A 13,445-nucleotide genomic window follows, 5' to 3' on the forward strand; every position below is an offset into this window, starting at 1 on the left:
GTAAAGATGTTTTTTTAATGTTTTTTTTAAAGTGGTTCATATATTTTGATTGTGTGATATGGATGTTAATGTCATGTTAATTTAGTGTTCTTGACTTATACAGCGTGTTTTTTTTCCCTGTTAAAAAGTCATTTTTTTATAATAATATCTCTCCAGCTGTTGTGATACTACAAGGCTCAGCATGCCCTGGCACATTTTTACTATTAGAATGCTGAAACTGTGTTTCAACATGCTGGGATGTTTAGTTTTTCCAAAGCTGGAGCACCACAAGTTGGGTAGGAATATTTTTTGAGTTTTTCTATTTTCATTTGTATGAAATCCTTTTTGACCTCGCTGTATTTATTAATCTTTGGTTTAATATATTTGTAGTACTGTGCATGTCAATATAGGCATGTTTTTACCTTTGTGTTGTTAGTGTTGTTTTGTTTTTGTGTTTATTGTGGTTTGGGTTGTGTTACATGTGCCAATTCTAATTTATTTTTGTTTAAGTAGGCTGTTTTTGTGGCTCCTTTGTTAAGGTGCAGATATGTTATAAATTTAGACAGTTTTGCAATATTTTCTTCTGACACCTATGTTGGCATAGCCTGTAAAATGTAGTAGTCATTGGCTAGTATAGGATCCCACTTCACCTGTAAACTTTTATATAATGTGTGAAGTAACTTTTCTCCAAGCCAATACTCAATGTAATTTATCACAAACACCAATTGTCTTTATGGGCATGCTGGGACTTGTAGTTTTACTACAATTATGAGTAGATATGATGTGTATGCATGCCTTACTAATTGTTAGCATGCATTGTATTTAATCCTTACGTATGATGTTTATGTAATATTTTGTCAAACCAAAAACAACTTAATTAATAAAACACTTCAAAACAAAAAAAATTGGAAAAATTTTACTTGGGTCTGTTTTTTTTTCAAACATTCAATAGTTCAGCATCCATCATTTATTGTAACAATAGTGTTCATTGATAGTGAAAGAACATTTCTGCTAAAATTAGTTTTTATTTACAATTATGAGTGTTTCTCATTATTATGCTGACATCATAGGGTTTATTTACTAAGATTCGTGTTGTGACTGATTTAAGGCGTAATTTGATTCAACTGACATCGGCCGTTGTAAAGTGCAACTTTTTGAATCTGTTTTCGGTAATTTACTAGGCTTTAGAATTCTTTCTGTTCGTATTTTTTATGTTGATGTCATTCATATTTCTGGCTGTGTTTTTGTGGCCGAATTAGTTTTTTAACGACCGAAGATGGGTGTTGTGACGCATGAATCGTATTTTCCGGCGCGGCAGAGTTATCTGGACTTTGCGGCCGTATTTTTCTGATTTACTTAGATTTTGAAGGAGAATCATGATTGGTTATGTTGAATATGGGGGAGTGTCAAAGTGTACCCATATAAATACACCCCAAACCGAACGAACCTCATGGGTTTAGTTAGTGGAGAGGAGAGAGGTAGTGCTGTAAGGAGTTGGTGAGTGATTTGGTTATTTGGTTTGCGATTTCTGAGTGCTGAGCTGTGAAAGTTGTCATGTCTTTATTGTTGTCTTGTTACTTATTAGTGTGTCATATTTTCTGTCCTAGTTTTTTTTGTTAAGTCTCTTGTCAGTGTGTGTGTGTGTGTGTGTGTGTGGGGGGGGGTGCTGTGTAGAAGTATAGGAGGAGTGTGTTTTGTCTTTATTTTTAAGTGTTTATTGTTGTCTGTCTTAAACATGTCTGAGTCAGAGGTTAGTGAGATTGGGGAGGTGGAGGAGGTTGGTGATGTGGAGGAGGTTAGTGAGGTGGAGGAGGGTAGTGAGGGGGTTGAGGTGGAGGAGGTGGCAGAGGAAGCTCTGAGTCCTCTTCTGATACTGATGAGGCTCCGCCGCCACGTACTAGGACCAAGCCTGAACAAAATGTGAAGTTCACGTTTGCTGAGAATGTTGCCCTGGTGAGGGCAGCTAAGGTGTCTGCAAAGAAAAAAGCAGTAATGTGGCAGAAGATTGTTGACGCTGTGAATTGTGAGGGTGTGGTGAGGCGGACAGAGGAGACCTGCCGAAAGAGATTTTATGGCTTCAAATGTAGGGTGAAAGCCAAAATGGCTAACAAGGCCAAGTCGGCCCGTCAAACAGGAGGGGGGCGGCCATTTTTTGCTATGTATTTGGAATATGAGGAGCCACTGCAGAACCTGATCCCTCCGGAGGTAGTGAGGGGGACGTATGTATGGGACTCTGATCGCCCCAGGGTGTCTGGTAAGTTTATGTATTTGTATGTTTTTTTATATATATATTTTCCTTAATCCTTTTTTTGGGTTGTGGTTTTTAAGACAATATTGCTTGCTTCTTTTTGCATCTCATCTTCCATTGTGTATGAAGTTTGCACAGAAATGTATGTAGTGTTAAGAATTTAAAGTGCCACTATTTTATGATTTATTTGTGGACGTGGTGCTCTAAAATGTTTATAATATTTTTTTATTTTTTCCTGCACACCACTCATTAATATGATATGTGTGTATTATGGCTAAATAGTTTTTCGCTGAGGCAAGCCTTTATATGGTGTCACATTTTCATTTTTGGTGAAAAAGCATAGTGAACAATTTCACAAAATATGAAGTCAGTGTTTTACAATTAAATGCAATAGAGATTAATTTCAGGGATTAAAAACATAGAAGCGTCATTAAGCAGCACATTGTGAAGTTTCGGTTTGGATGACAGGCTAAGTGCTTTGTGTTAACTAAGCAGTTTTTGTAATGAATCTACATACAGAAAGAGGATTACAAGTGCATGAATGAAGTGAGATCTTACATAGTTTGTAGTTGTGTTTAAATGTCTGCCGTGTGATCTTGCAAATATGTGTGGCTTAGTGGCTTTTAAAATGGACGATATGGCAAACATCATCTTTGGAGTAATGTGTAGGCACATTTGTTTTTAGTGTTATATTTATTTTGCTTTTTTAAAGTGCATCCTTTCCTTTTACAGTGTCTAAACATTCAAAGAGACCTTCTGCCCATGCCTCCACTCTAGCTGAAGCCGAGGATGATGCTGATGCTGGTAAGTCCATTATCCTTGGGTGTGTTTGAGCCTCAATGTTGATTCAAAAATAACTGAACCACTTTTCCCCAAAGGTCCATCAACACACGAATGACCTCCGCGGAGGCGAAGCCTGGGTGTGTCATCCAGACCACCACTACAGTCATCACAACGACACCGCATTTCCCTGGTCTCACCTGTGCCCCCACAGCAACTGATGGACAGTCCGCCACCAATGTCACCGCATTCCCCACAGCTGACTGGTGAGTTTTGGAGCACAATCACACAACACACATATTTACACACACCCTTTACACTACTGTAAATAGTGCTAAATATGCAGGACTAGTGATGGCTAGAGATGAGCGCCTGAAATTTTTCGGGTTTTGTGTTTTGGTTTTGGGTTCGGTTCCGCGGCCGTGTTTTGGGTTCGAACGCGTTTTGGCAAAACCTCACCGAATTTTTTTTGTCGGATTCGGGTGTGTTTTGGATTCGGGTGTTTTTTTCAAAAAACACTAAAAAACAGCTTAAATCATAGAATTTGGGGGTCATTTTGATCCCAAAGTATTATTAACCTCAAAAACCATAATTTACACTCATTTTCAGACTATTCTGAATACCTCACACCTCACAATATTATTTTTAGTCCTAAAATTTGCACCAAGGTCGCTGTGTGAGTAAGATAAGCGACCCTAGTGTCCGACACAAACACCGGGCCCATCTAGGAGTGGCACTGCAGTGTCACGCAGGATGTCCCTTCCAAAAAACCCTCCCCAAACAGCACATGACGCAAAGAAAAAAAGAGGCGCAATGAGGTAGCTGTGTGAGTAAGATTAGCGACCCTAGTGGCCGACACAAACACCGGGCCCATCTAGGAGTGGCACTGCAGTGTCACGCAGGATGGCCCTTCCAAAAAACCCTCCCCAAACAGCACATGACGCAAAGAAAAAAAGAGGCGCAATGAGGTAGCTGTGTGAGTAAGATTAGCGACCCTAGTGGCCGACACAAACACCGGGCCCATCTAGGAGTGGCACTGCAGTGTCACGCAGGATGTCCCTTCCAAAAAACCCTCCCCAAACAGCACATGACGCAAAGAAAAAAAGAGGCGCAATGAGGTAGCTGTGTGAGTAAGATTAGCGACCCTAGTGGCCGACACAAACACCGGGCCCATCTAGGAGTGGCACTGCAGTGTCACGCAGGATGTCCCTTCCAAAAAACCCTCCCCAAACAGCACATGACGCAAAGAAAAAAAGAGGCGCAATGAGGTAGCTGTGTGAGTAAGATTAGCGACCCTAGTGGCCGACACAAACACCGGGCCCATCTAGGAGTGGCACTGCAGTGTCACGCAGGATGTCCCTTCCAAAAAACCCTCCCCAAACAGCACATGACGCAAAGAAAAAAAGAGGCGCAATGAGGTAGCTGACTGTGTGAGTAAGATTAGCGACCCTAGTGGCCGACACAAACACCGGGCCCATTTAGGAGTGGCACTGCAGTGTCACGCAGGATGTCCCTTCCAAAAAACCCTCCCCAATCAGCACATGATGCAAAGAAAAAGAAAAGAAAAAAGAGGTGCAAGATGGAATTGTCCTTGGGCCCTCCCACCCACCCTTATGTTGTATAAACAAAACAGGACATGCACACTTTAACCAACCCATCATTTCAGTGACAGGGTCTGCCACACGACTGTGACTGATATGACGGGTTGGTTTGGACCCCCCCCCAAAAAAGAAGCAATTAATCTCTCCTTGCACAAACTGGCTCTACAGAGGCAAGATGTCCACCTCATCTTCACCCTCCGATATATCACCGTGTACATCCCCCTCCTCACAGATTATCAATTCGTCCCCACTGGAATCCACCATCTCAGCTCCCTGTGTACTTTGTGGAGGCAATTGCTGCTGGTCAATGTCTCCGCAGAGGAATTGATTATAATTCATTTTAATGAACATCATCTTCTCCACATTTTCTGGATGTAACCTCGTACGCCGATTGCTGACAAGGTGAGCGGCGGCACTAAACACTCTTTCGGAGTACACACTTGTGGGAGGGCAACTTAGGTAGAATAAAGCCAGTTTGTGCAAGGGCCTCCAAATTGCCTCTTTTTCCTGCCAGTATAAGTACGGACTGTGTGACGTGCCTACTTGGATGCGGTCACTCATATAATCCTCCACCATTCTATCAATGTTGAGAGAATCATATGCAGTGACAGTAGACGACATGTCCGTAATCGTTGTCAGGTCCTTCAGTCCGGACCAGATGTCAGCATCAGCAGTCGCTCCAGACTGCCCTGCATCACCGCCAGCGGGTGGGCTCGGAATTCTGAGCCTTTTCCTCGCACCCCCAGTTGCGGGAGAATGTGAAGGAGGAGATGTTGACAGGTTGACAATTTTGTCACCAGCAGGTCTTTCAACCCCAGCAGACCTGTGTCTGCCGGAAAGAGAGATCCAAGGTAGGCTTTAAATCTAGGATCGAGCACGGTGGCCAAAATGTAGTGCTCTGATTTCAACAGATTGACCACCCGTGAATCCTTGTTAAGCGAATTAAGGGCTGCATCCACAAGTCCCACATGCCTAGCGGAATCGCTCCCTTTTAGCTCCTTCTTCAATGCCTCCAGCTTCTTCTGCAAAAGCCTGATGAGGGGAATGACCTGACTCAGGCTGGCAGTGTCTGAACTGACTTCACGTGTGGCAAGTTCAAAGGGCATCAGAACCTTGCACAACGTTGAAATCATTCTCCACTGCACTTGAGACAGGTGCATTCCACCTACTATATCGTGCTCAATTGTATAGGCTTGAATGGCCTTTTGCTGCTCCTCCAACCTCTGAAGCATATAGAGGGTTGAATTCCACCTCGTTACCACTTCTTGCTTCAGATGATGGCAGGGCAGGTTCAGTAGTTTTTGGTGGTGCTCCAGTCTTCTGTACGTGGTGCCTGTACGCCGAAAGTGTCCCGCAATTTTTCTGGCCACCGACAGCATCTCTTGCACGCCCCTGTCGTTTTTTAAAAAATTCTGCACCACCAAATTCAAGGTATGTGCAAAACATGGGACGTGCTGGAATTTGCCCATATTTAATGCACACACAATATTGCTGGCGTTGTCCGATGCCACAAATCCACAGGAGAGTCCAATTGGGGTAAGCCATTCCGCGATGATCTTCCTCAGTTGCCGTAAGAGGTTTTCAGCTGTGTGCGTATTCTGGAAAGCGGTGATACAAAGCGTAGCCTGCCTAGGAAAGAGTTGGCGTTTGCGAGATGCTGCTACTGGTGCCGCCGCTGCTGTTCTTGCGGCGGGAGTCCATACATCTACCCAGTGGGCTGTCACAGTCATATAGTCCTGACCCTGCCCTGCTCCACTTGTCCACATGTCCGTGGTTAAGTGGACATTGGGTACAACTGCATTTTTTAGGACACTGGTGAGTCTTTTTCTGACGTCCGTGTACATTCTCGGTATCGCCTGCCTAGAGAAGTGGAACCTAGATGGTATTTGGTAATGGGGGCACACTGCCTCAATAAATTGTCTAGTTCCCTGTGAACTAACGGCGGATACCGGACGCACGTCTAACACCAACATAGTTGTCAAGGACTCAGTTATCCGCTTTGCAGTAGGATGACTGCTGTGATATTTCATCTTCCTCGCAAAGGACTGTTGAACAGTCAATTGCTTACTGGAAGTAGTACAAGTGGGCTTACGACTTCCCCTCTGGGATGACCATCGACTCCCAGCGGCAACAACAGCAGCGCCAGCAGCAGTAGGCGTTACACGCAAGGATGCATCGGAGGAATCCCAGGCAGGAGAGGACTCGTCAGAATTGCCAGTGACATGGCCTGCAGGACTATTGGCATTCCTGGGGAAGGAGGAAATTGACACTGAGGGAGTTGGTGGGGTGGTTTGCGTGAGCTTGGTTACAAGAGGAAGGGATTTACTGGTCAGTGGACTGCTTCCGCTGTCACCCAAAGTTTTTGAACTTGTCACTGACTTATTATGAATGCGCTGCAGGTGACGTATAAGGGAGGATGTTCCGAGGTGGTTAACGTCCTTACCCCTACTTATTACAGCTTGACAAAGGGAACACACGGCTTGACACCTGTTGTCCGCATTTCTGGTGAAATACCTCCACACCGAAGAGCTGATTTTTTTGGTATTTTCACCTGGCATGTCAACGGCCATATTCCTCCCACGGACAACAGGTGTCTCCCCGGGTGCCTGACTTAAACAAACCACCTCACCATCAGAATCCTCCTGGTCAATTTCCTCCCCAGCGCCAGCAACACCCATATCCTCCTCATCCTGGTGTACTTCAACACTGACATCTTCAATCTGACTATCAGGAACTGGACTGCGGGTGCTCCTTCCAGCACTTGCAGGGGGGCGTGCAAATGGTGGAAGGCGCATGCTCTTCACGTCCAGTGTTGGGAAGGTCAGGCATCGCAACCGACACAATTGGACTCTCCTTGTGGATTTGGGATTTCAAAGAACGCACAGTTCTTTGCGGTGCTTTTGCCAGCTTGAGTCTTTTCATTTTTCTAGCGAGAGGCTGAGTGCTTCCATCCTCATGTGAAGCTGAACCACTAGCCATGAACATAGGCCAGGGCCTCAGCCGTTCCTTGCCACTCCGTGTGGTAAATGGCATATTGGCAAGTTTACGCTTCTCCTCCGACAATTTTATTTTAGGTTTTGGAGTCCTTTTTTTACTGATATTTGGTGTTTTGGTTTTGACATGCTCTGTACTATGCCATTGGGCATCGGCCTTGGCAGACGACGTTGCTGGCATTTCATCGTCTCGGCCATGACTAGTGGCAGCAGCTTCAGCACGAGGTGGAAGTGGATCTTGATCTTTCCCTAATTTTGGAACCTCAACATTTTTGTTCTCCATATTTTAATAGGCACAACTAAAAGGCACCTCAGGTAAACAATGGAGATGGATGGATTGGATACTAGTATACAATTATGGACGGGCTGCCGAGTGCCGACACAGAGGTAGCCACAGCCGTGAACTACCGCACTGTACTGTGTCTGCTGCTAATATATAGACTGGTTGATAAAGAGATAGTATACTCGTAACTAGTATGTATGTATAAAGAAAGAAAAAAAAACCACGGTTAGGTGGTATATACAATTATGGACGGGCTGCCGAGTGCCGACACAGAGGTAGCCACAGCCGTGAACTACCGCACTGTACTGTGTCTGCTGCTAATATATAGACTGGTTGATAAAGAGATAGTATACTCGTAACTAGTATGTATGTATAAAGAAAGAAAAAAAAACCACGGTTAGGTGGTATATACAATTATGGACGGGCTGCCGAGTGCCGACACAGAGGTAGCCACAGCCGTGAACTACCGCACTGTACTGTGTCTGCTGCTAATATATAGACTGGTTGATAAAGAGATAGTATACTCGTAACTAGTATGTATGTATAAAGAAAGAAAAAAAAACCACGGTTAGGTGGTATATACAATTATGGACGGGCTGCCGAGTGCCGACACAGAGGTAGCCACAGCCGTGAACTACCGCACTGTACTGTGTCTGCTGCTAATATATAGACTGGTTGATAAAGAGATAGTATACTCGTAACTAGTATGTATGTATAAAGAAAGAAAAAAAAACCACGGTTAGGTGGTATATACAATTATGGACGGGCTGCCGAGTGCCGACACAGAGGTAGCCACAGCCGTGAACTACCGCACTGTACTGTGTCTGCTGCTAATATATAGACTGGTTGATAAAGAGATAGTATACTCGTAACTAGTATGTATGTATAAAGAAAGAAAAAAAAACCACGGTTAGGTGGTATATACAATTATGGACGGGCTGCCGAGTGCCGACACAGAGGTAGCCACAGCCGTGAACTACCGCACTGTACTGTGTCTGCTGCTAATATATAGACTGGTTGATAAAGAGATAGTATACTCGTAACTAGTATGTATGTATAAAGAAAGAAAAAAAAAACCCACGGTTAGGTGGTATATACAATTATGGACGGGCTGCCGAGTGCCGACACAGAGGTAGCCACAGCCGTGAACTACCGCACTGTACTGTGTCTGCTGCTAATATATAGACTGGTTGATAAAGAGATAGTATACTCGTAACTAGTATGTATGTATAAAGAAAGAAAAAAAAACCACGGTTAGGTGGTATATACAATTATGGACGGGCTGCCGAGTGCCGACACAGAGGTAGCCACAGCCGTGAACTACCGCACTGTACTGTGTCTGCTGCTAATATAGACTGGTTGATAAAGAGATAGTATACTACTAATATTATATATACTGGTGGTCAGGTCACTGGTCACTAGTCACACTGGCAGTGGCACTCCTGCAGCAAAAGTGTGCACTGTTTTAATATAATATTATGTACTCCTGGCTCCTGCTATAACCTATAACTGGCACTGCAGTAGTGCTCCCCAGTCTCCCCCACAATTATAAGCTGTGTGAGCTGAGCAGTCAGACAGATATATAATATATATAGATGATGCAGCACACTGGCCTGAGCCTGAGCAGTGCACACAGATATGGTATGTGACTGACTGAGTCACTGTGTGTATCGCTTTTTTCAGGCAGAGAACGGATATATTAAATAAACTGCACTGTGTGTCTGGTGGTCACTCACTATATAATATATTATGTACTCCTGGCTCCTGCTATAACCTATAACTGGCACTGCAGTAGTGCTCCCCAGTCTCCCCCACAATTATAAGCTGTGTGAGCTGAGCAGTCAGACAGATAATCAGATATATATAATATTATATATAGATAATAGATGATGCAGCACACTGGCCTGAGCCTGAGCAGTGCACACAGATATGGTATGTGACTGAGTCACTGTGTGCTGTGTATCGCTTTTTTCAGGCAGAGAACGGATTATAAATAAAACTGGTGGTCACTATCAGCAAAACTCTGCACTGTACTGAGTACTCCTAATGCTCCCCAAAATTAGTAAATCAAGTGTCTCTCTAATCTATTCTAAACGGAGAGGACGCCAGCCACGTCCTCTCCCTATCAATCTCAATGCACGTGTGAAAATGGCGGCGACGCGCGGCTCCTTATATAGAATCCGAGTCTCGCGATAGAATCCGAGCCTCGCGAGAATCCGACAGCGTCATGATGACGTTCGGGCGCGCTCGGGTTAACCGAGCAAGGCGGGAAGATCCGAGTCGCTCGGACCCGTGAAAAAAAACATGAAGTTCGTGCGGGTTCGGATTCAGAGAAACCGAACCCGCTCATCTCTAGTGATGGCCTACATAAAATGCCATGTTGCCATTTACAATCAATCACAGTATACTTGACAATTATGTTGCACCTTCTAGATTGTGACACATGAAATGTGAAAGAATGAGATGTTCAATATCCCACATTTAGCCAAAATGCAAACTTACATCAAATACTGCAAAGCATTTAAAATGATTTATGAAGTAAATTAGTGAACAATTGAAGTAGTTTTAATTTTCACGCAAAATAAATGTACACTATTGGCATAGAACACTTAGGACAACAAATGTGAGGTGCATATGTGTAAAAACTAACAGACAATATATGTGTCCAATATAGGCTTAGCAACACACACTCCACCAAAAAAAACAAAAAACTTTTTTTTTCAGCGGACAACAATCTCCAAGAAAGCCAGACAGGGCAACTGCCCCCACACAATTTGAGGCAACATATACACTCAATTTAATTGCTATTCCACCGCCAGACCCAACATAGTTAGTTTGCAACTCTGCCCACTCAGCACACACCTGAGCAGGACAGAAGCCCTCCCACACCGCCAGCACAGTCACAAGACCAGGAATTTTGGGCCAGCTGGACCACCCTGCAAAATAATAATTTAGAGTGTTTGCGTAAGCAAACACAGTATATTGCAAGTCTTGCCCATCAAGTTCCACGCATCACCAGAAGCAACAGCTGACTAACTAATGAGCTCACAAGAATGGCAAACACTCTAGAGCTAATGAGCGCAGACAATAACCGCATGATCGATACCTTTCAAAGAGTCATTGATGACAACCAAAGGCTACATCAAACTTACTTGCATATATTGACTGCTAACCAAAACACACAAGACACCATGGTCCAAATTATGGAGAGCTACACGTCTGCAACTAGAGACTTAAATGTGACTCTGACAACACTAATCCAGCAGCTCACTCACCAAAGAGAGCACACAAGTTCCAGTTCCTCAACCACAACCCCCTTGGTGACACCTGTTACGTCCCCTCCCAGACGTTCAGCCAGAAGTCGTCCACCCCAAGAGGCCGACCTGCAAAATAAAATAACATAATCATGTGTGACAAGTTTATGTTTGAAATGTGATGATAGCTGCATTTTTGAGTTTGCACTCACAAGTGTGAGAAGTGCTTTTTCTTCGTTTACTAAGTTTACTAATAAACTAGTGTACTAGTAAAAACAAGGTACAGCATGTTACAGTTGTTTTGGTATTGTTTAAATAACTATTTAACTAGAGTTGGTTAATTAAATTATATGTATGCTCACAAGCAACATACATATCTTACTCAAGCAGCAGAGGTTAAGTATTTATATTTTTAACAACCAAACTTACATTGCATCAATTTATTAGGTAACGTTACCTTAGGATTATGTTTATGCATGAGGTTACATTCATAAACACTAAACAACACTAAATAAATGCTGGGCAAATAGAATGTTTATCATATAGCAAAACAAAGTGTACTGTGGAGCAAAACATAACAGGTATCCTACAAAACACACACACACAATACACAACCAACCATAAAGGACCTTAATACACTTACCTTAGTAATTGACAAGTAGTGGGAGATGTCAAACATGTCAGCCAAAAGCAGTGCTATTTGAACTTAGAACTTTTGTACGAATCGAGGAGATTTGCAGCAGAGTTTACGGTGTTTAAAGCCAAAAACACAAATACGAATCCATAGTAAATTACCGTGTTGTATTAAAAAACAACTGTATTTGACCGATGGTGTATTCATTCGCATTTGTGTTCGCAGCTGGGTAAAAAAATACGAATGCAACAAACTCGGCTGAATTTATGGGTTAGTAAATTCCCGAGACGCCACCCGACTAAAAAAAGGAACACAAATGGATTCAAATGAATTTGTGACCTTAGTAAATATTAGAGATGAGCGGGTTCGGTTTCTCTGAAACCGAACCCGCACGAACTTCATGTTTTTTTTACGGGTCCGAGCAGACTCGGATCCTCCCGCCTTGCTCGGTTAACCCGAGCGCGCCCGAACGTCATCATGACGCTGTCGGATTCTCGCGAGACTCGGATTCTATATAAGGAGCCGCGCGTCGCCGCCATTTTCACACGTGCATTGAGATTGATAGGGAGAGGACGTGGCTGGCGTCCTCTCCATTAGAAATTAGATTAGAAGAGAGAGAGAGATTGTGCAGAGTCAGACAGAGTTTACCACAGTGACCAGTGCAGTTGTTGTTAGTTAACTTTTATTTATTTTAATATAATATATCCGTTCTCTGCTATATCCGTTCTCTGCCTGAAAAAAAACGATACACAGCAGCAGCCAGTCACACAGTGTGACTCAGTCTGTGTGCACTCAGCTCAGCCCAGTGTGCTGCACATCAATGTATAAAAGGCAAAGCTTATAATAATTGTGGGGGAGACTGGGGAGCACTGCAGGTTGTTATAGCAGGAGCCCCCAGGAGTACATAATATTATATTAATTTAAAATTAAACAGTGCACACTTTTGCTGCAGGAGTGCCACTGCCAGTGTGACTAGTGGTGACCAGTGCCTGACCACCAGTATAGTAGTATATTGTTGTATGTATTGTATACTATCTCTTTATCAACCAGTCTATATTAGCAGCAGACACAGTACAGTGCGGTAGTTCACGGCTGTGGCTACCTCTGTGTCGGCAGTCGGAACTCGGCAGGCAGTCGGTCCATCCATAATTGTATTACAATATATACCACCTAACCGTGGTATTTTTTTATCTTTCTTTATACCGTCGTCATAGTGTCATACTAGTTGTTACGAGTATACTACTATCTCTTTATCAACCAGTGTACAGTGCGGTAGTTCACGGCTGTGGCTACCTCTGTGTCGGCAGTCGGCAGGCAGTCCGTCCATCCATAATTGTATTATTATTATAATATATACCACCTAACCGTGGTTTTTTTTTCATTCTTTATACCGTCATAGTGTCATACTAGTTGTTACGAGTATACTACTATCTCTTTATCAACCAGTGTACAGTGCGGTAGTTCACGGCTGTGGCTACCTCTGTGTCGGCAGTCGGCAGGCAGTCCGTCCATCCATAATTGTATTATTATTATAATATATACCACCTAACCGTGGTTTTTTTTTCATTCTTTATACCGTCGTCATAGTGTCATACTAGTTGTTACGAGTATACTACTATCTCTTTATCAACCAGTGTACAGTGCGGTAGTTCACGGCTGTGGCTACCTCTGTG

The sequence above is a fragment of the Pseudophryne corroboree genome, chromosome 5 (assembly GCF_028390025.1).
Source record: "Pseudophryne corroboree isolate aPseCor3 chromosome 5, aPseCor3.hap2, whole genome shotgun sequence".
Classification (NCBI taxonomy): Eukaryota; Metazoa; Chordata; class Amphibia; order Anura; family Myobatrachidae; genus Pseudophryne; species Pseudophryne corroboree.